Source organism: Phalacrocorax carbo, unplaced genomic scaffold (assembly GCF_963921805.1).
Source record: "Phalacrocorax carbo unplaced genomic scaffold, bPhaCar2.1 SCAFFOLD_77, whole genome shotgun sequence".
Classification (NCBI taxonomy): domain Eukaryota; kingdom Metazoa; phylum Chordata; class Aves; order Suliformes; family Phalacrocoracidae; genus Phalacrocorax; species Phalacrocorax carbo.
Window position 1 is genome coordinate 369,307 of NW_026990305.1, and position 22,858 is coordinate 392,164.

Genomic DNA, 22,858 nt, shown 5'->3' on the forward strand with positions numbered 1-22,858 from the left:
TGTAGCCTGTGGCTACTTTTTCTTTCTCTGCCTCTCTCTGCCTGGCTCTGGCTCTGTTTTTTTGTATTCCTCCTGCTCTGTCCTGTAGCCTGTCGGTATTTTGTCTTTCTCTGGCTCTCTTGGTGTGGCTCCCTGTGTTACTGAAAAACGTGGTAAAATTGGAAACAACTCTGTAACTCCAATTTAGTATTAAAGAGCAGGCATTCTTTATTCACGGCGCCAGATGCACGGGGGATCGCTCCTCCTAACGTGCGTACCTCACGCACCTTTCCCCTACAATTTATAGCTCAAAATTTTACGTAGTCAGACATATTCATTATTGTCCTGTCTACTGATTGGTACAAACTTGCTCTTTCCTTATGTAAATTACTGCGCAGGCTCGGTTGTCCTCTTCTGAGTAGGTGGTGTTACTTGAGTCGGTGGTGGTCCGTGAGTCGGTGGTCGCGATCTTCCCCCTGCCGGAATTACCTTTTACCTTCTTGGCTCTTAATCTTGCCAGTTTTGGCTAGTTTTCTCAGTCCGCTACACGAAACCGCGTTTTGTCATCCTTTTCTGACAGAAGCACATTGCCTATTGTTCTGTTCACATTAATGATTACCTAGGGACTAAAATGCAGATCAACAGATACACTGATTCGTACGCTCCATGTTCCCATAGTGTAACAACGTCTCTGGTTGATTGATTTCATCGCTTTGGTTACACTTGTTCCTGTTGTTCTGTTTCTTCTTTTTTGGCTTTGTGTGATCCTGTTTTTCTCTGCCTCTCGCTTTTCCCAGCTCCCCGTCCCTCACTTTTAATGCCCGTTATCCTTCACCAACTCACTCTTCCTTGGTTCCCGTCCCCGTTTCTGAATTCCTCCTGCTTTGCCACGTAGCCCGTGACATTTTCTTAATCTCTCTGTCTGCCTCAACGCTCCCCCCGCGCTTTTTATTCGTCTTCTCTGCTCTGTACCCTGCTACTGTTCTTGCCTTTCTGAGTTCTTCTCTGTCCAGCTCCCTTTCCCTATTCTTGAATTCTTGCTCTTCCTGCACCCGCCGCTGTTCCCTGTGATCTCCATCTCCCTCTGTCCAGCTCCCTGTCCCTAGGTTTTAATTCCTGCCTCTGCCCGCCGTAGCCCGTCTAGATTTTTCTCTCGGCCCCTCTCTGTCCGGCTCCCTCTCTCTGTGTTCTAATTCCACGTTCTCTGTCACGTAGACCCGTGCTGTTTGTTTGTCCTCATCTCTCTCTGTCCAGCTCCTTGCTGCTATGATTTATTGCCCAATTTCCTCCCTCTCTGTCTTGCTAGCCCATTGCTGTTGGTTTGTTTTCACTTGTTTCTTCGTTTGTCTCTGTCTGCCTCCCAGTGCCTGATCTTTAATTCCTCCTTCCCCCTAGGCCGCTGTTCCTTTTTTCCATACTACATTGTGTTCTCTTTGGCCTCTTTCTCATTCCTCGGTTCCCTCCTCGCTGCCCTGTGGCCCGTCCCCATTTTATTGTTGCCTCTCCCTCCCTCTCTCTGGCTTCTTACCCCTGTTTTTTAAATTCCTCCCTCTCTTCCCTGGTGGCCGTGAGATCTTTAGCCTTTCTCCGTCTCTTTCTGCCCAGCTCTCTGTGTCTATTCGTTAATTCTTTCCTCTCTGCCCTGTAGCCTGTAGCTTTTGTCCTTTCTGGCTTCCCCATGTCCCTATTTTAGAATTGGTTCTCTCTTCTTTCTGTACGCATTGCGATTCCTGTTGCTCTCCGTCTCCCTTTTGGTGTATTTTCTTTTTCCTCTGGCTCCCTGTCCCTAATTGTTAATTCTCTCCCCGCTCATGCTCTGTACCACGTAGCCCCGTGGTTCGTTTTGTGGTGTTCCCTTCCCTCCGTCGTTGCCTGTCTCGGCTCCCTGTCCCTGTGGCTTCTTACTTCCCTCTCTGCCCTGTTCTTGTCGCTTTTCTTGTCTTTCTCCATCTTGCTCTGTCAGCTTTCTGCCCCTAGTCTTCATTCCTCCCTCGCTGTCGTGCTGCCTGCCCCAGGTTCTTTGTGTGTTTCCAGCCTGCTCCACATCGTTCTTTCTTGGTCTCTGTCCTGCTCTTCCCTCTTTCTGCTGCCTCTCTTCCCCTCTCTGCTGCTTTTATCTCCACCTCTGACAGGCTCCCTCTCTGTGTTCTAATTCCACGTTCTCTGTCACGTAGACCCGTGCTGTTTGTTTGTCCTCATCTCTCTCTGTCCAGCTCCTTGCTGCTATGATTTATTGCCCAATTTCCTCCCTCTCTGTCTTGCTAGCCCATTGCTGTTGGTTTGTTTTCACTTGTTTCTTCGTTTGTCTCTGTCTGCCTCCCAGTGCCTGATCTTTAATTCCTCCTTCCCCATAGGCCGCTGTTCCTTTTTTCCATACTACATTGTGTTCTCTTTGGCCTCTTTCTCATTCCTCGGTTCCCTCCTCGCTGCCCTGTGGACCGTCCCCATTTTATTGTTGCCTCTCCCTCCCTCTCTCTGGCTTCTTACCCCTGTTTTTTAAATTCCTCCCTCTCTTCCCTGGTGGCCGTGAGATCTTTAGCCTTTCTCCGTCTCTTTCTGCCCAGCTCTCTGTGTCTATTCGTTAATTCTTCCCTCTCTGCCCTGTAGCCTGTAGCTTTTGTCCTTTCTGGCTTCCCCATGTCCCTATTTTAGAATTGGTTCTCTCTCTTCTTTCTGTACGCATTGCGATTCCTGTTGCTCTCCATCTCCCTTTTGGTGTATTTTCTTTTTCCTCTGGCTCCCTGTCCCTAATTGTTAATTCTCTCCCCGCTCATGCTCTGTACCACGTAGCCCCGTGGTTCGTTTTGTGGTGTTCCCTTCCCTCCGTCGTTGCCTGTCTCGGCTCCCTGTCCCTGTGGCTTCTTACTTCCCTCTCTGCCCTGTTCTTGTCGCTTTTCTTGTCTTTCTCCATCTTGCTCTGTCAGCTTTCTGCCCCTAGTCTTCATTCCTCCCTCGCTGTCGTGCTGCCTGCCCCAGGTTCTTTGTGTGTTTCCAGCCTGCTCCACATCGTTCTTTCTTGGTCTCTGTCCTGCTCTTCCCTCTTTCTGCTGCCTCTCTTCCCCTCTCTGCTGCTTTTATCTCCACCTCTGACAGGCTCCCTCTCTGAGTTCTAATTCCACGTTCTCTGTCACGTAGACCCGTGCTGTTTGTTTGTCCTCATCTCTCTCTGTCCAGCTCCTTGCTGCTATGATTTATTGCCCAATTTCCTCCCTCTCTGTCTTGCTAGCCCATTGCTGTTGGTTTTTCTTCGTTTGTCTCTGTCTGCCTCCCAGTGCCTGATCTTTAATTCCTCCTTCCCCCTATGCCGCTGTTCCTTTTTTCCATACTACATTGTGTTCTCTTTGGCATCTTTTCCTTATTCCTCGGTTCCCTCCTCGCTGCCCTGTGGCCCGTCCCCATTTTATTGTTGCCTCTCCCTCCCTCTCTCTGGCTTCTTACCCCTGTTTTTTAAATTCCTCCCTCTCTTCCCTGGTGGCCGTGAGATCTTTAGCCTTTCTCCGTCTCTTTCTGCCCAGCTCTCTGTGTCTATTCGTTAATTCTTTCCTCTCTGCCCTGTAGCCTGTAGCTTTTGTCCTTTCTGGCTTCCCCATGTCCCTATTTTAGAATTGGTTCTCTCTTCTTTCTGTACGCATTGCGATTCCTGTTGCTCTCCATCTCCCTTTTGGTGTATTTTCTTTTTCCTCTGGCTCCCTGTCCCTAATTGTTAATTCTCTCCCCGCTCATGCTCTGTACCACGTAGCCCCGTGGTTCGTTTTGTGGTGTTCCCTTCCCTCCGTCGTTGCCTGTCTCGGCTCCCTGTCCCTGTGGCTTCTTACTTCCCTCTCTGCCCTGTTCTTGTCGCTTTTCTTGTCTTTCTCCATCTTGCTCTGTCAGCTTTCTGCCCCTAGTCTTCATTCCTCCCTCGCTGTCGTGCTGCCTGCCCCAGGTTCTTTGTGTGTTTCCAGCCTGCTCCACATCGTTCTTTCTTGGTCTCTGTCCTGCTCTTCCCTCTTTCTGCTCCCTCTCTTCCCCTCTCTGCTGCTTTTATCTCCACCTCTGACAGGCTCCCTCTCTGTGTTCTAATTCCACGTTCTCTGTCACGTAGACCCGTGCTGTTTGTTTGTCCTCATCTCTCTCTGTCCAGCTCCTTGCTGCTATGATTTATTGCCCAATTTCCTCCCTCTCTGTCTTGCTAGCCCATTGCTGTTGGTTTGTTTTCACTTGTTTCTTCGTTTGTCTCTGTCTGCCTCCCAGTGCCTGATCTTTAATTCCTCCTTCCCCATAGGCCGCTGTTCCTTTTTTCCATACTACATTGTGTTCTCTTTGGCCTCTTTCTCATTCCTCGGTTCCCTCCTCGCTGCCCTGTGGACCGTCCCCATTTTATTGTTGCCTCTCCCTCCCTCTCTCTGGCTTCTTACCCCTGTTTTTTAAATTCCTCCCTCTCTTCCCTGGTGGCCGTGAGATCTTTAGCCTTTCTCCGTCTCTTTCTGCCCAGCTCTCTGTGTCTATTCGTTAATTCTTCCCTCTCTGCCCTGTAGCCTGTAGCTTTTGTCCTTTCTGGCTTCCCCATGTCCCTATTTTAGAATTGGTTCTCTCTCTTCTTTCTGTACGCATTGCGATTCCTGTTGCTCTCCATCTCCCTTTTGGTGTATTTTCTTTTTCCTCTGGCTCCCTGTCCCTAATTGTTAATTCTCTCCCCGCTCATGCTCTGTACCACGTAGCCCCGTGGTTCGTTTTGTGGTGTTCCCTTCCCTCCGTCGTTGCCTGTCTCGGCTCCCTGTCCCTGTGGCTTCTTACTTCCCTCTCTGCCCTGTTCTTGTCGCTTTTCTTGTCTTTCTCCATCTTGCTCTGTCAGCTTTCTGCCCCTAGTCTTCATTCCTCCCTCGCTGTCGTGCTGCCTGCCCCAGGTTCTTTGTGTGTTTCCAGCCTGCTCCTCATCGTTCTTTCTTGGTCTCTGTCCTGCTCTTCCCTCTTTCTGCTGCCTCTCTTCCCCTCTCTGCTGCTTTTATCTCCACCTCTGACAGGCTCCCTCTCTGTGTTCTAATTCCACGGTCTCTGTCACGTAGACCCGTGCTGTTTGTTTGTCCTCATCTCTCTCTGTCCAGCTCCTTGCTGCTATGATTTATTGCCCAATTTCCTCCCTCTCTGTCTTGCTAGCCCATTGCTGTTGGTTTGTTTTCACTTGTTTCTTCGTTTGTCTCTGTCTGCCTCCCAGTGCCTGATCTTTAATTCCTCCTTCCCCCTAGGCCGCTGTTCCTTTTTTCCATACTACATTGTGTTCTCTTTGGCATCTTTTCCTTATTCCTCGGTTCCCTCCTCGCTGCCCTGTGGACCGTCCCCATTTTATTGTTGCCTCTCCCTCCCTCTCTCTGGCTTCTTGCCCCTGTTTTTTAAATTCCTCCCTCTCTTCCCTGGTGGCCGTGAGATCTTTAGCCTTTCTCCGTCTCTTTCTGCCCAGCTCTCTGTGTCTATTCGTTAATTCTTCCCTCTCTGCCCTGTAGCCTGTAGCTTGTGTCCTTTCTGGCTTCCCCATGTCCCTATTTTAGAACTGGTTCTCTCGTCTTTCTGTACGCAATGCGATTCCTTTTGCTCTCCGTCTCCCTTTTGGTGTATTTTCTTTTTCCTCTGGCTCCCTGTCCCTAATTGTTAATTCCCTCCCTGCTCATGCTCTGTACCACGTAGCCCCGTTGTTTGTTTTGTGGTGTTCCCTCCCCGGCCCCTTCCCTCCGTCGTTGCCTGTCTCGGCTCCCTGTCCCTGTGGCTTCTTTCTTCCCTCTCTGCCCTGTTCTTGTCGCTTTTCTTGTCTTTCTCCATCTTGCTCTGTCAGCTTTCTGCCCCTATTCTTCATTCCTCCCTCGCTGTCGTGCTGCCTGCCCCAGGTTCTTTGTGTGTTTCCAGCCTGCTCCTCATCGTTCTTTCTTGGTCTCTGTCCTGCTCTTCCCTCTTTCTGCTGCCTCTCTTCCCCTCTCTGCTGCTTTTATCTCCACCTCTGACAGGCTCCCTCTCTGTGTTCTAATTCCACGTTCTCTGTCACGTAGACCCGTGCTGTTTGTTTGTCCTCATCTCTCTCTGTCCAGCTCCTTGCTGCTATGATTTATTGCCCAATTTCCTCCCTCTCTGTCTTGCTAGCCCATTGCTGTTGGTTTGTTTTCACTTGTTTCTTCGTTTGTCTCTGTCTGCCTCCCAGTGCCTGATCTTTAATTCCTCCTTCCCCCTATGCCGCTGTTCCTTTTTTCCATACTACATTGTGTTCTCTTTGGCATCTTTTCCTTATTCCTCGGTTCCCTCCTCGCTGCCCTGTGGACCGTCCCCATTTTATTGTTGCCTCTCCCTCCCTCTCTCTGGCTTCTTGCCCCTGTTTTTTAAATTCCTCCCTCTCTTCCCTGGTGGCCGTGAGATCTTTAGCCTTTCTCCGTCTCTTTCTGCCCAGCTCTCTGTGTCTATTCGTTAATTCGTCCCTCTCTGCCCTGTAGCCTGTAGCTTTTGTCCTTTCTGGCTTCCCCATGTCCCTATTTTAGAATTGGTTCTCTCTCTTCTTTCTGTACGCATTGCGATTCCTGTTGCTCTCCATCTCCCTTTTGGTGTATTTTCTTTTTCCTCTGGCTCCCTGTCCCTAATTGTTAATTCTCTCCCCGCTCATGCTCTGTACCACGTAGCCCCGTGGTTCGTTTTGTGGTGTTCCCTTCCCTCCGTCGTTGCCTGTCTCGGCTCCCTGTCCCTGTGGCTTCTTACTTCCCTCTCTGCCCTGTTCTTGTCGCTTTTCTTGTCTTTCTCCATCTTGCTCTGTCAGCTTTCTGCCCCTAGTCTTCATTCCTCCCTCGCTGTCGTGCTGCCTGCCCCAGGTTCTTTGTGTGTTTCCAGCCTGCTCCACATCGTTCTTTCTTGGTCTCTGTCCTGCTCTTCCCTCTTTCTGCTGCCTCTCTTCCCCTCTCTGCTGCTTTTATCTCCACCTCTGACAGGCTCCCTCTCTGTGTTCTAATTCCACGGTCTCTGTCACGTAGACCCGTGCTGTTTGTTTGTCCTCATCTCTCTCTGTCCAGCTCCTTGCTGCTATGATTTATTGCCCAATTTCCTCCCTCTCTGTCTTGCTAGCCCATTGCTGTTGGTTTGTTTTCACTTGTTTCTTCGTTTGTCTCTGTCTGCCTCCCAGTGCCTGATCTTTAATTCCTCCTTCCCCCTAGGCCGCTGTTCCTTTTTTCCATACTACATTGTGTTCTCTTTGGCCTCTTTCTCATTCCTCGGTTCCCTCCTCGCTGCCCTGTGGCCCGTCCCCATTTTATTGTTGCCTCTCTCTCCCTCTCTCTGGCTTCTTGCCCCTGTTTTTTAAATTCCTCCCTCTCTTCCCTGGTGGCCGTGTGATCTTTAGCCTTTCTCCGTCTCTTCCTGCCCAGCTCTCTGTGTCTATTCGTTAATTCTTCCCTCTCTGCCCTGTAGCCTGTAGCTTGTGTCCTTTCTGGCTTCCCCATGTCCCTATTTTAGAACTGGTTCTCTCTCTTCTTTCTGTACGCAATGCGATTCCTTTTGCTCTCCGTCTCCCTTTTGGTGTATTTTCTTTTTCCTCTGGCTCCCTGTCCCTAATTGTTAATTCTCTCCCTGCTCATGCTCTGTACCACGTAGCCCCGTGGTTTGTTTTGTGGTGTTCCCTCCCCCGCCCCTTCCCTCCGTCGTTGCCTGTCTCGGCTCCCTGTCCCTGTGGCTTCTTTCTTCCCTCTCTGCCCTGTTCTTGTCGCTTTTCTTGTCTTTCTCCATCTTGCTCTGTCAGCTTTCTGCCCCTAGTCTTCATTCCTCCCTCGCTGTCGTGCTGCCTGCCCCAGGTTCTTTGTGTGTTTCCAGCCTGCTCCTCATCGTTCTTTCTTGGTCTCTGTCCTGCTCTTCCCACTTTCTGCTGCCTCTCTTCCCCTCTCTCTGCTGCTTTTATCTCCACCTCTGACAGGCTCCCTCTCTGTGTTCTAATTCCACGTTCTCTGTCACGTAGACCCGTGCTGTTTGTTTGTCCTCATCTCTCTCTGTCCAGCTCCTTGCTGCTATGATTTATTGCCCAATTTCCTCCCTCTCTGTCTTGCTAGCCCATTGCTGTTGGTTTTTCTTCGTTTGTCTCTGTCTGCCTCCCAGTGCCTGATCTTTAATTCCTCCTTCCCCATAGGCCGCTGTTCCTTTTTTCCATACTACATTGTGTTCTCTTTGGCATCTTTTCCTTATTCCTCGGTTCCCTCCTCGCTGCCCTGTGGACAGTCCCCATTTATTGTTGCCTCTCCCTCCCTCTCTCTGGCTTCTTACCCCTGTTTTTTAAATTCCTCCCTCTCTTCCCTGGTGGCCGTGAGATCTTTAGCCTTTCTCCGTCTCTTTCTGCCCAGCTCTCTGTGTCTATTCGTTAATTCTTCCCTCTCTGCCCTGTAGCCTGTAGCTTGTGTCCTTTCTGGCTTCCCCATGTCCCTATTTTAGAATTGTTTCTCTCTCTTCTTTCTGTATGCATTGCGATTCCTTTTGCTCTCCATCTCCCTTTTGGTGTATTTTCTTTTTCCTCTGGCTCCCTGTCCCTAATTGTTAATTCTCTCCCCGCTCATGCTCTGTACCACGTAGCCCCGTGGTTCGTTTTGTGGTGTTCCCTTCCCTCCGTCGTTGCCTGTCTCGGCTCCCTGTCCCTGTGGCTTCTTACTTCCCTCTCTGCCCTGTTCTTGTCGCTTTTCTTGTCTTTCTCCATCTTGCTCTGTCAGCTTTCTGCCCCTAGTCTTCATTCCTCCCTCGCTGTCGTGCTGCCTGCCCCAGGTTCTTTGTGTGTTTCCAGCCTGCTCCTCATCGTTCTTTCTTGGTCTCTGTCCTGCTCTTCCCTCTTTCTGCTGCCTCTCTTCCCCTCTCTGCTGCTTTTATCTCCACCTCTGACAGGCTCCCTCTCTGTGTTCTAATTCCACGGTCTCTGTCACGTAGACCCGTGCTGTTTGTTTGTCCTCATCTCTCTCTGTCCAGCTCCTTGCTGCTATGATTTATTGCCCAATTTCCTCCCTCTCTGTCTTGCTAGCCCATTGCTGTTGGTTTGTTTTCACTTGTTTCTTCGTTTGTCTCTGTCTGCCTCCCAGTGCCTGATCTTTAATTCCTCCTTCCCCCTAGGCCGCTGTTCCTTTTTTCCATACTACATTGTGTTCTCTTTGGCCTCTTTCTCATTCCTCGGTTCCCTCCTCGCTGCCCTGTGGACCGTCCCCATTTTATTGTTGCCTCTCCCTCCCTCTCTCTGGCTTCTTGCCCCTGTTTTTTAAATTCCTCCCTCTCTTCCCTGGTGGCCGTGTGATCTTTAGCCTTTCTCCGTCTCTTCCTGCCCAGCTCTCTGTGTCTATTCGTTAATTCTTTCCTCTCTGCCCTGTAGCCTGTAGCTTGTGTCCTTTCTGGCTTCCCCATGTCCCTATTTTAGAATTGGTTCTCTCTCTTCTTTCTGTACGCATTGCGATTCCTTTTGCTCTCCATCTCCCTTTTGGTGTATTTTCTTTTTCCTCTGGCTCCCTGTCCCTAATTGTTAATTCTCTCCCTGCTCATGCTCTGTACCACGTAGCCCCGTGGTTCGTTTTGTGGTGTTCCCTTCCCTCCGTCGTTGCCTGTCTCGGCTCCCTGTCCCTGTGGCTTCTTACTTCCCTCTCTGCCCTGTTCTTGTCGCTTTTCTTGTCTTTCTCCATCTTGCTCTGTCAGCTTTCTGCCCCTAGTCTTCATTCCTCCCTCGCTGTCGTGCTGCCTGCCCCAGGTTCTTTGTGTGTTTCCAGCCTGCTCCTCATCGTTCTTTCTTGGTCTCTGTCCTGCTCTTCCCACTTTCTGCTGCCTCTCTTCCCCTCTCTCTGCTGCTTTTATCTCCACCTCTGTCAGGCTCCCTGTCCTTCTCTGGCTGTCCTGTTCCCTGCCTTGTGCCTTCTCACTACATGCACACACCCCCCCCGCCCCGTCCAGCCGCATGCCGCTTTTCTCTTCTCTCTTCCTACTGTCCTGTGCCCTGCTCCTCACCTTTGGTGGCCTCCCCCTCTGCCCAGCAGCCCGTCGCTCCAGGAGCCAGGCAATGGACGGTCCGCTCCCTGCCAAACGAGGACAAGCGTGTGCCGTGGTTTAGCCCCAGCTGGCAACTCTGCACCAGGGAGCTGCTTGCTCACTCCACCCTCAGTGGGCTGGGGGAGAGAGCTGGAAGGGTAAAAGTGAGAAAAATCATGGGTGTTTAATAGGTAGAGCAACAGCTGTGCGTGAAAGCAAAGCAAGGAATTAATTCACTCCTCCTTTTCGGTGGGCAGGTGTTGAGCCTTCTCTGGGAAAGCAGGGCTCTGTCAAGTGTAATGGTTACTTAGGGAGTGAAATGCCGTAGCCCCTAAGGACTCCCCCTTCTTCCCCAGCTGCATGTACTCAGCGTGATGTCAAATGGTATTGAATATCCCTTTGGTCAGTTAGCTGGGAAAGCTTTCCCAGCTGTGTCCTCTCCCAGCTTACTTGCTGGTGGGGCACTGAGAGAACCAGAAGAGGCTCTGACTGTGGAAGCAGTGCTCAGCACATCTCTACATTGTTAACGCTGTTTTGAACATAAATCCAAAACTTATCCTTTCCTAGCTACTATGGAGAAAATGAGCACTATCCTAGCCAAAACCAGCTCCGTGCGGCTCTGGCAATGGCGGCCGAGGTGGCCTGGGGGCAGGGGGAGCTTTGGGGACCCTGAGCCACGAATCGCTCCTGGGACTTGTTACATGCGCGCTGCCTGCACAAACACCTGCCCTCTCCTTTGCCCTCGGGGCTGCGTTTGCGCTCCCTTTGCGTGGGGCAAGGGGCTGTGATGGAGCCCGGGGAGGAGGTGGTGCACTGTGGGGGTGAGGGGAGGGGGCCCCCCGTTGCTGCTGCGCCTCAGCTGTGGGCGGGGTCTGGATGGAGGAGCCCCAGGTGCGGGCAGTGGGGCTGCCGGTGCCGGCTCCTACCTGGAAAAGGGGTGGTGCCCTGCTCCGGGGGGCCAGTGCGAGCCGAGGGCGGGACGGGGCGGAGCTGTGGCCGAGCGTCAGCGGGCTGCGAGTGTAGCGAGGGAGGAGGTGAGCGGGGGCTGGGTGGGGGGCCGCTGCGTGCCGGGTCAAGCCCCGAGGAGGGCTGCGGCGGGGCAGCGGCGGGTCGGAGCGGGCGGTGGGGAGAGCGAGGCTGTGCTGAGGGCTCGGTGGGGCTTCCGGGTGGATCGGCGGGAAGGACGGTGCCCCGCAGGGTGAGAGAGCGGGGAGGGCGGGCTCGCGGCGTGCCGGGAGCTGTAGTCCTTGTGGCGCGCGGCCGCCGGCCCTGTCACGTGGTTCGCCGGGGCGCGGCGGGAGGCGCGGTGTTCCGGCGCTCGGGTGGCGGGCGGCCGTGCCGCGTACGGACCGCGAGGTGCATTTTTGGGGTTGGATTCGTGTTGATTTCTGGGGGCTTCCAGGTGCGGCCGCTCCCCGAGAAGCGGTGAGTTCCCCGAGAGCTGACAGAAGGGAGGAGGATGATGCTCTTTTCCCCTGCCCAGGACGCCTAAGATGGCCGCCTCCCCGGCTCACCGGAGCTCCCCCTCAGCCTCCCCTGGCCCGCCTTGCCCGCGCGCCTGCCCCCCCCGCCCCGCGCGCTTGCCCCCCCTCCCTCGCCCCGCGCGCCTGCCCCCCCCACCCCCTCCCCCGCGCGCCTGCCCCCCCTCCGGCGCCTGCCCCCCCCACCCCGTCGCCCCGCGCGCCTGCCCCCCCTCCGGCGCCTGCCCCCCCTCCGGCGCCTGCCCCCCCCCACCCCCTCGCCCCGCGCGCCTGCCCCCCCCTCCGGCGCCTGCCCCCCCCACCCCCTCGCGCCTGCCCCCCCTCCGGCGCCTGCCCCCCCCACCCCATCGCGCCTGCCCCCCCTCCGGCGCCTGCCCCCCCCCACCCCCTCGCGCCTGCCCCCCCTCCGGCGCCTGCCCCCCCCACCCCCTCGCCCTGCGCTTGGCCCCCCTCCGGCGCCTGCCCCCCCCCCCCACCCCCTCTCCCCGCGCGCCTGCCCCCCCTCCGGCGCCTGCCCCCCCCCCACCCCCTCGCCCCGCGCGCCTGCCCCCCTTCCGGCGCCTGCCCCCCCCCCCACCCCCTCACCCCGCGCGCCTGCCCCCCCTCCGGCGCCTGCCCCCCCCTCCGGCGCCTGCCCCCCCCCCCCGCGCACCTGCCCCTGCCCCCCCTCCGGCGCCTGCCCCTTCCCCCCCTCCCCGCGCGCCTGCCCCCCCCCCGCCCTCGCCCCACGCGCCTGCCCCCAGCCCCGGCACCTCTCCTGAAGCGTGCTGCGTAGGCCTAGGCCGTCCCCAGGCCCTGTCGTGAAGGCAGCGAGCCGGCCCTCAAGCGCACTGGATTCCCCCTCGGCGCAGGGGCCCTTAGCACTAGCGCAGGGAAGGAGCGGGGGGTCCAGAAGCCCCCTGCGCAAGGAGAGGCTTTGGCCAGGGTCGATCGACGGTAATGATGGTCGCTCTTTCTTCTTTCCCTCTCCCAGAGACCTTGCTGCGGACGTGGTTGTCTGTCCTTCCCCCGGGGATGCCGTTGACTGTGGCCATCTCAGGCTCGCGTGGCTTCTCTCTGCCCGGCCTCGCCGTCCTCGCAGCGCGGGGCTCAAAAGGGATAGACAAAGCCCTTCCCGGCTGTGGACAGGACCTGCCTCAGCTGAAGCTGGAGACACCAACGAAAGGTAAAGAAGAAGAAATTGAAGGCGCTCTGGCTGACAGCTGCCTTCCTGCCGCAGGCAAGAGAGAGCCTGTCCCTGCAGGTGAGGGAGGAAGGATCCCCCTTCGTAGTCCGCAGCGGGCCAGGCCACCGACGTGCACCGCAGGGTCTGTACGCGTAACCCGGAGTTCGGTACGGGCGTGTAGTGCACGAGCGAGCTAGGCCACGTGCCTAGGAAGCCTCATCTTGTAAGAGCTGTAAGACACCCATGTATTCTCTTTAGGTGGAGGATGGCCTAGAGTCTGGAGCTGCAGAAGAGGCAGGGAGGAGAGAAGGGGAAACAAGCATCTGAACGGCTAAATTGTGCCAGCAGCGCTGAGAGCGAGAGTCACGGTGAGTCCTGGGCCACTGGGGCCCCATTGCCTCTCTTGTGCATCCTGGGCCCTCCCTGTCTCTCCCCTGGCCCCCTCTCTTTCCTTACCTGCTGCAAAATTTTTTTTTTTGCGCTCCCCCCCCCGCACAGTCTTTCTCCATCTCGCTCTGAGTGGCTCCCTGCCTCCCTGTCTTTTCAGTCCTCCCTCTCTCTGTCCTGTAGCCTGTGGCTACTTTTTCTTTCTCTCCCTCTCTCTCCCTGGCTCTGGCTCTGTTTTTTTGTATTCCTCCTGCTCTGTCCTGTAGCCTGTCGGTATTTTGTCTTTCTCTGGCTCTCTTGGTGTGACTCCCTGTGTTACTGAAAAACGTGGTAAAATTGGAAACAACTCTGTAACTCCAATTTAGTATTAAAGAGCAGGCATTCTTTATTCACGGCGCCAGATGCACGGGGGATCGCTCCTCCTAACGTGCGTACCTCACGCACCTTTCCCCTACAATTTATAGCTCAAAATTTTACGTAGTCAGACATATTCATTATTGTCCTGTCTACTGATTGGTACAAACTTGCTCTTTCCTTATGTAAATTACTGCGCAGGCTCGGTTGTCCTCTTCTGAGTAGGTGGTGTTACTTGAGTCGGTGGTGGTCCGTGAGTCGGTGGTCGCGATCTTCCCCCTGCCGGAATTACCTTTTACCTTCTTGGCTCTTAATCTTGCCAGTCTTGGCTAGTTTTCTCAGTCCGCTACACGAAACCGCGTTTTGTCATCCTTTTCTGACAGAAGCACATTGCCTATTGTTCTGTTCACATTAATGATTACCTAGGGACTAAAATGCAGATCAACAGATACACTGATTCGTACGCTCCATGTTCCCATAGTGTAACAACGTCTCTGGTTGATTGATTTCATCGCTTTGGTTACACTTGTTCCTGTTGTTCTGTTTCTTCTTTTTTGGCTTTGTGTGATCCTGTTTTTCTCTGCCTCTCGCTTTTCCCAGCTCCCCGTCCCTCACTTTTAATGCCCGTTATCCTTCACCAACTCACTCTTCCTTGGTTCCCGTCCCCGTTTCTGAATTCCTCCTGCTTTGCCACGTAGCCCGTGACATTTTCTTAATCTCTCTGTCTGCCTCAACGCTCCCCCCGCGCTTTTTATTCGTCTTCTCTGCTCTGTACCCTGCTACTGTTCTTGCCTTTCTGAGTTCTTCTCTGTCCAGCTCCCTTTCCCTATTCTTGAATTCTTGCTCTTCCTGCACCCGCCGCTGTTCCCTGTGATCTCCATCTCCCTCTGTCCAGCTCCCTGTCCCTAGGTTTTAATTCCTGCCTCTGCCCGCCGTAGCCCGTCTAGATTTTTCTCTCGGCCCCTCTCTGTCCGGCTCCCTCTCTCTGTGTTCTAATTCCACGTTCTCTGTCACGTAGACCCGTGCTGTTTGTTTGTCCTCATCTCTCTCTGTCCAGCTCCTTGCTGCTATGATTTATTGCCCAATTTCCTCCCTCTCTGTCTTGCTAGCCCATTGCTGTTGGTTTGTTTTCACTTGTTTCTTCGTTTGTCTCTGTCTGCCTCCCAGTGCCTGATCTTTAATTCCTCCTTCCCCCTAGGCCGCTGTTCCTTTTTTCCATACTACATTGTGTTCTCTTTGGCCTCTTTCTCATTCCTCGGTTCCCTCCTCGCTGCCCTGTGGCCCGTCCCCATTTTATTGTTGCCTCTCTCTCCCTCTCTCTGGCTTCTTGCCCCTGTTTTTTAAATTCCTCCCTCTCTTCCCTGGTGGCCGTGTGATCTTTAGCCTTTCTCCGTCTCTTTCTGCCCAGCTCTCTGTGTCTATTCGTTAATTCTTCCCTCTCTGCCCTGTAGCCTGTAGCTTTTGTCCTTTCTGGCTTCCCCATGTCCCTATTTTAGAATTGGTTCTCTCTCTTCTTTCTGTACGCATTGCGATTCCTGTTGCTCTCCGTCTCCCTTTTGGTGTATTTTCTTTTTCCTCTGGCTCCCTGTCCCTAATTGTTAATTCCCTCCCTGCTCATGCTCTGTACCACGTAGCCCCGTGGTTCGTTTTGTGGTGTTCCCTCCCCGGCCCCTTCCCTCTGTCGTTGGCTGTCTAGGCTCCCTGTCCCTGTGGCTTCTTTCTTCCCTCTCTGCCCTGTTCTTGTCGCTTTTCTTGTCTTTCTCCATCTTGCTCTGTCAGCTTTCTGCCCCTAGTCTTCATTCCTCCCTCGCTGTCGTGCTGCCTGCCCCAGGTTCTTTGTGTGTTTCCAGCCTGCTCCTCATCGTTCTTTCTTGGTCTCTGTCCTGCTCTTCCCACTTTCTGCTGCCTCTCTTCCCCTCTCTCTGCTGCTTTTATCTCCACCTCTGACAGGCTCCCTCTCTGTGTTCTAATTCCACGTTCTCTGTCACGTAGACCCGTGCTGTTTGTTTGTCCTCATCTCTCTCTGTCCAGCTCCTTGCTGCTATGATTTATTGCCCAGTTTCCTCCCTCTCTGTCTTGCTAGCCCATTGCTGTTGGTTTGTTTTCACTTGTTTCTTCGTTTGTCTCTGTCTGCCTCCCAGTGCCTGATCTTTAATTCCTCCTTCCCCCTAGGCCGCTGTTCCTTTTTTCCATACTACATTGTGTTCTCTTTGGCATCTTTCTCATTCCTCGGTTCCCTCCTCGCTGCCCTGTGGCCCGTCCCCATTTTATTGTTGCCTCTCTCTCCCTCTCTCTGGCTTCTTGCCCCTGTTTTTTAAATTCCTCCCTCTCTTCCCTGGTGGCCGTGTGATCTTTAGCCTTTCTCCGTCTCTTCCTGCCCAGCTCTCTGTGTCTATTCGTTAATTCTTCCCTCTCTGCCCTGTAGCCTGTAGCTTTTGTCCTTTCTGGCTTCCCCATGTCCCTATTTTAGAATTGTTTCTCTCTCTTCTTTCTGTACGCATTGCGATTCCTTTTGCTCTCCGTCTCCCTTTTGGTGTATTTTCTTTTTCCTCTGGCTCCCTGTCCCTAATTGTTAATTCCCTCCCTGCTCATGCTCTGTACCACGTAGCCCCGTGGTTCGTTTTGTGGTTTTCCCTCCCCGGCCCCTTCCCTCTGTCGTTGGCTGTCTAGGCTCCCTGTCCCTGTGGCTTCTTTCTTCCCTCTCTGCCCTGTTCTTGTCGCTTTTCTTGTCTTTCTCCATCTTGCTCTGTCAGCTTTCTGCCCCTATTCTTCATTCCTCCCTCGCTGTCGTGCTGCCTGCCCCAGGTTCTTTGTGTGTTTCCAGCCTGCTCCTCATCGTTCTTTCTTGGTCTCTGTCCTGCTCTTCCCACTTTCTGCTGCCTCTCTTCCCCTCTCTCTGCTGCTTTTATCTCCACCTCTGACAGGCTCCCTCTCTGTGTTCTAATTCCACGTTCTCTGTCACGTAGACCCGTGCTGTTTGTTTGTCCTCATCTCTCTCTGTCCAGCTCCTTGCTGCTATGATTTATTGCCCAATTTCCTCCCTCTCTGTCTTGCTAGCCCATTGCTGTTGGTTTGTTTTCACTTGTTTCTTCGTTTGTCTCTGTCTGCCTCCCAGTGCCTGATCTTTAATTCCTCCTTCCCCCTAGGCCGCTGTTCCTTTTTTCCATACTACATTGTGTTCTCTTTGGCCTCTTTTCCTTATTCCTCGGTTCCCTCCTCGCTGCCCTGTGGCCCGTCCCCATTTTATTGTTGCCTCTCTCTCCCTCTCTCTGGCTTCTTGCCCCTGTTTTTTAAATTCCTCCCTCTCTTCCCTGGTGGCCGTGTGATCTTTAGCCTTTCTCCGTCTCTTTCTGCCCAGCTCTCTGTGTCTATTCGTTAATTCTTCCCTCTCTGCCCTGTAGCCTGTAGCTTTTGTCCTTTCTGGCTTCCCCATGTCCCTATTTTAGAATTGGTTCTCTTTTCTTTCTGTACGCATTGCGATTCCTTTTGCTCTCCGTCTCCCTTTTGGTGTATTTTCTTTTTCCTCTGGCTCCCTGTCCCTAATTGTTAATTCCCTCCCTGCTCATGCTCTGTACCACGTAGCCCCGTGGTTCGTTTTGTGGTTTTCCCTCCCCGGCCCCTTCCCTCTGTCGTTGGCTGTCTCGGCTCCCTGTCCCTGTGGCTTCTTTCTTCCCTCTCTGCCCTGTTCTTGTCGCTTTTCTTGTCTTTCTCCATCTTGCTCTGTCAGCTTTCTGCCCCTAGTCTTCATTCCTCCCTCGCTGTCGTGCTGCCTGCCCCAGGTTCTTTGTGTGTTTCCAGCCTGCTCCTCATCGTTCTTTCTTGGTCTCTGTCCTGCTCTTCCCACTTTCTGCTGCCTCTCTTCCCCTCTCTCTGCTGCTTTTATCTCCACCTCAGTCAGGCTCCCTGTCCTTCTCTGGCTGTCCTGTTCCCTGCCTTGTGCCTTCTCACTACATGCACACACCCCCCGCCCCGTCCAGCCGCATGCCGCTTTTCTCTTCTCTCTTCCTACTGTCCTGTGCCCTGCTCCTTACCTTTGGTGGCCTCCCCCTCTGCCCAGCAGCCCGTCGCTCCAGGAGCCAGGCAATGGACGGTCCGCTCCCTGCCAAACGAGGACAAGCGTGTGCCGTGCTTTAGCCCCAGCTGGCAACTCTGCACCAGGGAGCTGCTTGCTCACTCCACCCTCAGTGGGCTGGGGGAGAGAGCTGGAAGGGTAAAAGTGAGAAAAATCATGGGTGTTTAATAGGTAGAGCAACAGCTGTGCGTGAAAGCAAAGCAAGGAATTAATTCACTCCTCCTTTTCGGTGGGCAGGTGTTGAGCCTTCTCTGGGAAAGCAGGGCTCTGTCAAGTGTAATGGTTACTTAGGGAGTGAAATGCCGTAGCCCCTAAGGACTCCCCCTTCTTCCCCAGCTGCATGTACTCAGCGTGATGTCAAATGGTATTGAATATCCCTTTGGTCAGTTAGCTGGGAAAGCTTTCCCAGCTGTGTCCTCTCCCAGCTTACTTGCTGGTGGGGCACTGAGAGAACCAGAAGAGGCTCTGACTGTGGAAGCAGTGCTCAGCACATCTCTACATTGTTAACGCTGTTTTGAACATAAATCCAAAACTTATCCTTTCCTAGCTACTATGGAGAAAATGAGCACTATCCTAGCCAAAACCAGCTCCGTGCGGCTCTGGCAATGGCGGCCGAGGTGGCCTGGGGGCAGGGGGAGCTTTGGGGACCCTGAGCCACGAATCGCTCCTGGGACTTGTTACATGCGCGCTGCCTGCACAAACACCTGCCCTCTCCTTTGCCCTCGGGGCTGCGTTTGCGCTCCCTTTGCGTGGGGCAAGGGGCTGTGATGGAGCCCGGGGAGGAGGTGGTGCACTGTGGGGGTGAGGGGAGGGGGCCCCCCGTTGCTGCTGCGCCTCAGCTGTGGGCGGGGTCTGGATGGAGGAGCCCCAGGTGCGGGCAGTGGGGCTGCCGGTGCCGGCTCCTACCTGGAAAAGGGGTGGTGCCCTGCTCCGGGGGGCCAGTGCGAGCCGAGGGCGGGACGGGGCGGAGCTGTGGCCGAGCGTCAGCGGGCTGCGAGTGTAGCGAGGGAGGAGGTGAGCGGGGGCTGGGTGGGGGGCCGCTGCGTGCCGGGTCAAGCCCCGAGGAGGGCTGCGGCGGGGCAGCGGCGGGTCGGAGCGGGCGGTGGGGAGAGCGAGGCTGTGCTGAGGGCTCGGTGGGGCTTCCGGGTGGATCGGCGGGAAGGACGGTGCCCCGCAGGGTGAGAGAGCGGGGAGGGCGGGCTCGCGGCGTGCCGGGAGCTGTAGTCCTTGTGGCGCGCGGCCGCCGGCCCTGTCACGTGGTTCGCCGGGGCGCGGCGGGAGGCGCGGTGTTCCGGCGCTCGGGTGCCGGGCGGCCGTGCCGCGTACGGACCGCGAGGTGTATTTTTGGGGTTGGATTCGTGTTGATTTCTGGGGGCTTCCAGGTGCGGCCGCTCCCCGAGAAGCGGTGAGTTCCCCGAGAGCTGACAGAAGGGAGGAGGATGATGCTCTTTTCCCCTGCCCAGGACGCCTAAGATGGCCGCCTCCCCGGCTCACCGGAGCTCCCCCTCAGCCTCCCCTGGCCCGCCTTGCCCGCGCGCCTGCCCCCCCCCCCTCGCCCCGCGCGCTTGCCCCCCCTCCCTCGCCCCGCGCGCCTGCACCCCCCTCCGGCGCCTGCCCCCCCACCCCCTCCCCCGCGCGCCTGCCCCCCCCCTCCGGCGCCTGCCCCCCCCCCCCCCTCGCCCCGCGCGCCTGCCCCCCCTCCGGCGCCTGCCCCCCCTCCGGCGCCTGCCCCCCCTCCGGCGCCTGCCCCCCCACACCCCCTCGCGCCTGCCCCCCCTCCGGCGCCTGCCCCCCCCACCCCCTCCCCCGCGCGCCTGCCCCCCCTCCGGCGCCTGCCCCCCCCCCCACCCCCTCGCCCCGCGCGCCTGCCCCCCCTCCGGCGCCTGCCCCCCCCCCACCCCCTCGCCCCGCGCGCCTGCCCCCCCCCCCCCCCTCGCCCTGCGCGCCTGCCCCCCCTCCGGCGCCTGCCCCCCCCCCACCCCCTCGCCCCGCGCGCCTGCCCCCCCTCCGGCGCCTGCCCCCCTCGCCCCGCGCGCCTGCCCCCCTTCCGGCGCCTGCCCCCCCCCCCACCCCCTCACCCCGCGCGCCTGCCCCCCCTCCGGCGCCTGCCCCCCCCCCCCCTCGCCCCGCGCGCCTGCCCCCCCTCCGGCGCCTGTCCCCCCCCCCCCCGCGCGCCTGCCCCTTCCCCCCCTCCCCGCGCGCCTGCCCCCCCCCGCCCTCGCCCCACGCGCCTGCCCCCAGCCCCGGCACCTCTCCTGAAGCGTGCTGCGTAGGCCTAGGCCGTCCCCAGGCCCTGTCGTGAAGGCAGCGAGCCGGCCCTCAAGCGCACTGATTCCCCCTCGGCGCAGGGGCCCTTAGCACTAGCGCAGGGAAGGAGCGGGGGGTCCAGAAGCCCCTGCGCAAGGAGAGGCTTTGGCCAGGGTCGATCGACGGTAATGATGGTCGCTCTTTCTTCTTTCCCTCTCCCAGAGACCTTGCTGCGGACATGGTTGTCTGTCCTTCCCCCGGGGATGCCGTTGACTGTGGCCGTCTCAGGCTCGCGTGGCTTCTCTCTGCCCGGCCTCACCGTCCTCGCAGCGCGGGGGCGAAAAGGGACACACAGAGCCCTTCCCGGCTGTGGACAGGAGCTGCCTCGGCTGAAGCTGGAGACACCAACGAAAGGTAAAGAAGAAGAAATTGAAGGCGCTCTGGCTGACAGCTGCCTTCCTGCCGCAGGCAAGAGAGAGCCTGTCCCTGCAGGTGAGGGAGGGAGGATCCCCCTTCGTAGTCCGCAGCGGGCCAGGCCACCGACGTGCACCGCAGGGTCTGTACGCGTAACCGGGAGTTGGGTACAGGCGTGTAGTGCACGAGCGAGCTAGGCCACGTGCCTAGGAAGCCTCATCTTGTAAGAGCTGTAAGACACCCATGTATTCTCTTTAGGTGGAGGACGGCCTAGAGTCTGGAGCTGCAGAAGAGGCAGGGAGGAGAGAAGGGGAAACAAGCATCTGAACGGCTAAATTGTGCCAGCAGCGCTGAGAGCGAGAGTCACGGTGAGTCCTGGGCCACTGGGGCCCCATTGCCTCTCTTGTGCGTCCTGGGCCCTCCCTGTCTCTCCCCTGGCCCCCTCTCTTTCCTTACCTGCCGCAAAATTTTTTTTTTTGCGCTCCCCCCCCCGCACCGTCTTTCTCCATCTCGCTCTGAGTGGCTCCCTGCCTCCCTGTCTTTTCAGTCCTCCCTCTCTCTGTCCTGTAGCCTGTGGCTACTTTTTCTTTCTCTGCCTCTCTCTGCCTGGCTCTGGCTCTGTTTTTTTGTATTCCTCCTGCTCTGTCCTGTAGCCTGTCGGTATTTTGTCTTTCTCTGGCTCTCTTGGTGTGGCTCCCTGTGTTACTGAAAAACGTGGTAAAATTGGAAACAACTCTGTAACTCCAATTTAGTATTAAAGAGCAGGCATTCTTTATTCACGGCGCCAGATGCACGGGGGATCGCTCCTCCTAACGTGCGTACCTCACGCACCTTTCCCCTACAATTTATAGCTCAAAATTTTACGTAGTCAGACATATTCATTATTGTCCTGTCTACTGATTGGTACAAACTTGCTCTTTCCTTATGTAAATTACTGCGCAGGCTCGGTTGTCCTCTTCTGAGTAGGTGGTGTTACTTGAGTCGGTGGTGGTCCGTGAGTCGGTGGTCGCGATCTTCCCCCTGCCGGAATTACCTTTTACCTTCTTGGCTCTTAATCTTGCCAGTTTTGGCTAGTTTTCTCAGTCCGCTACACGAAACCGCGTTTTGTCATCCTTTTCTGACAGAAGCACATTGCCTATTGTTCTGTTCACATTAATGATTACCTAGGGACTAAAATGCAGATCAACAGATACACTGATTCGTACGCTCCATGTTCCCATAGTGTAACAACGTCTCTGGTTGATTGATTTCATCGCTTTGGTTACACTTGTTCCTGTTGTTCTGTTTCTTCTTTTTTGGCTTTGTGTGATCCTGTTTTTCTCTGCCTCTCGCTTTTCCCAGCTCCCCGTCCCTCACTTTTAATGCCCGTTATCCTTCACCAACTCACTCTTCCTTGGTTCCCGTCCCCGTTTCTGAATTCCTCCTGCTTTGCCACGTAGCCCGTGACATTTTCTTAATCTCTCTGTCTGCCTCAACGCTCCCCCCGCGCTTTTTATTCGTCTTCTCTGCTCTGTACCCTGCTACTGTTCTTGCCTTTCTGAGTTCTTCTCTGTCCAGCTCCCTTTCCCTATTCTTGAATTCTTGCTCTTCCTGCACCCGCCGCTGTTCCCTGTGATCTCCATCTCCCTCTGTCCAGCTCCCTGTCCCTAGGTTTTAATTCCTGCCTCTGCCCGCCGTAGCCCGTCTAGATTTTTCTCTCGGCCCCTCTCTGTCCGGCTCCCTCTCTCTGTGTTCTAATTCCACGTTCTCTGTCACGTAGACCCGTGCTGTTTGTTTGTCCTCATCTCTCTCTGTCCAGCTCCTTGCTGCTATGATTTATTGCCCAATTTCCTCCCTCTCTGTCTTGCTAGCCCATTGCTGTTGGTTTGTTTTCACTTGTTTCTTCGTTTGTCTCTGTCTGCCTCCCAGTGCCTGATCTTTAATTCCTCCTTCCCCCTAGGCCGCTGTTCCTTTTTTCCATACTACATTGTGTTCTCTTTGGCCTCTTTCTCATTCCTCGGTTCCCTCCTCGCTGCCCTGTGGCCCGTCCCCATTTTATTGTTGCCTCTCTCTCCCTCTCTCTGGCTTCTTGCCCCTGTTTTTTAAATTCCTCCCTCTCTTCCCTGGTGGCCGTGTGATCTTTAGCCTTTCTCCGTCTCTTTCTGCCCAGCTCTCTGTGTCTATTCGTTAATTCTTCCCTCTCTGCCCTGTAGCCTGTAGCTTTTGTCCTTTCTGGCTTCCCCATGTCCCTATTTTAGAATTGGTTCTCTCTCTTCTTTCTGTACGCATTGCGATTCCTGTTGCTCTCCGTCTCCCTTTTGGTGTATTTTCTTTTTCCTCTGGCTCCCTGTCCCTAATTGTTAATTCCCTCCCTGCTCATGCTCTGTACCACGTAGCCCCGTGGTTCGTTTTGTGGTGTTCCCTCCCCGGCCCCTTCCCTCTGTCGTTGGCTGTCTAGGCTCCCTGTCCCTGTGGCTTCTTTCTTCCCTCTCTGCCCTGTTCTTGTCGCTTTTCTTGTCTTTCTCCATCTTGCTCTGTCAGCTTTCTGCCCCTAGTCTTCATTCCTCCCTCGCTGTCGTGCTGCCTGCCCCAGGTTCTTTGTGTGTTTCCAGCCTGCTCCTCATCGTTCTTTCTTGGTCTCTGTCCTGCTCTTCCCACTTTCTGCTGCCTCTCTTCCCCTCTCTCTGCTGCTTTTATCTCCACCTCTGACAGGCTCCCTCTCTGTGTTCTAATTCCACGTTCTCTGTCACGTAGACCCGTGCTGTTTGTTTGTCCTCATCTCTCTCTGTCCAGCTCCTT

General features: G+C 55.5%; 1 long non-coding RNA gene across 1 annotated transcript in view; it reads left to right on the forward strand.

The window, feature by feature from the left end:
- Window positions 1-22,858, forward strand: part of LOC135310991 (uncharacterized) — a 54,080-nt gene that overhangs the window by 8,050 nt on the left and 23,172 nt on the right. The window contains exons 4-6 of the long non-coding RNA XR_010370901.1: window positions 12,415-12,748; window positions 12,865-12,974; window positions 20,339-20,448. This is a non-coding gene — a long non-coding RNA (uncharacterized LOC135310991). The remainder of the gene's footprint in view (window positions 1-12,414; window positions 12,749-12,864; window positions 12,975-20,338; window positions 20,449-22,858) is intronic.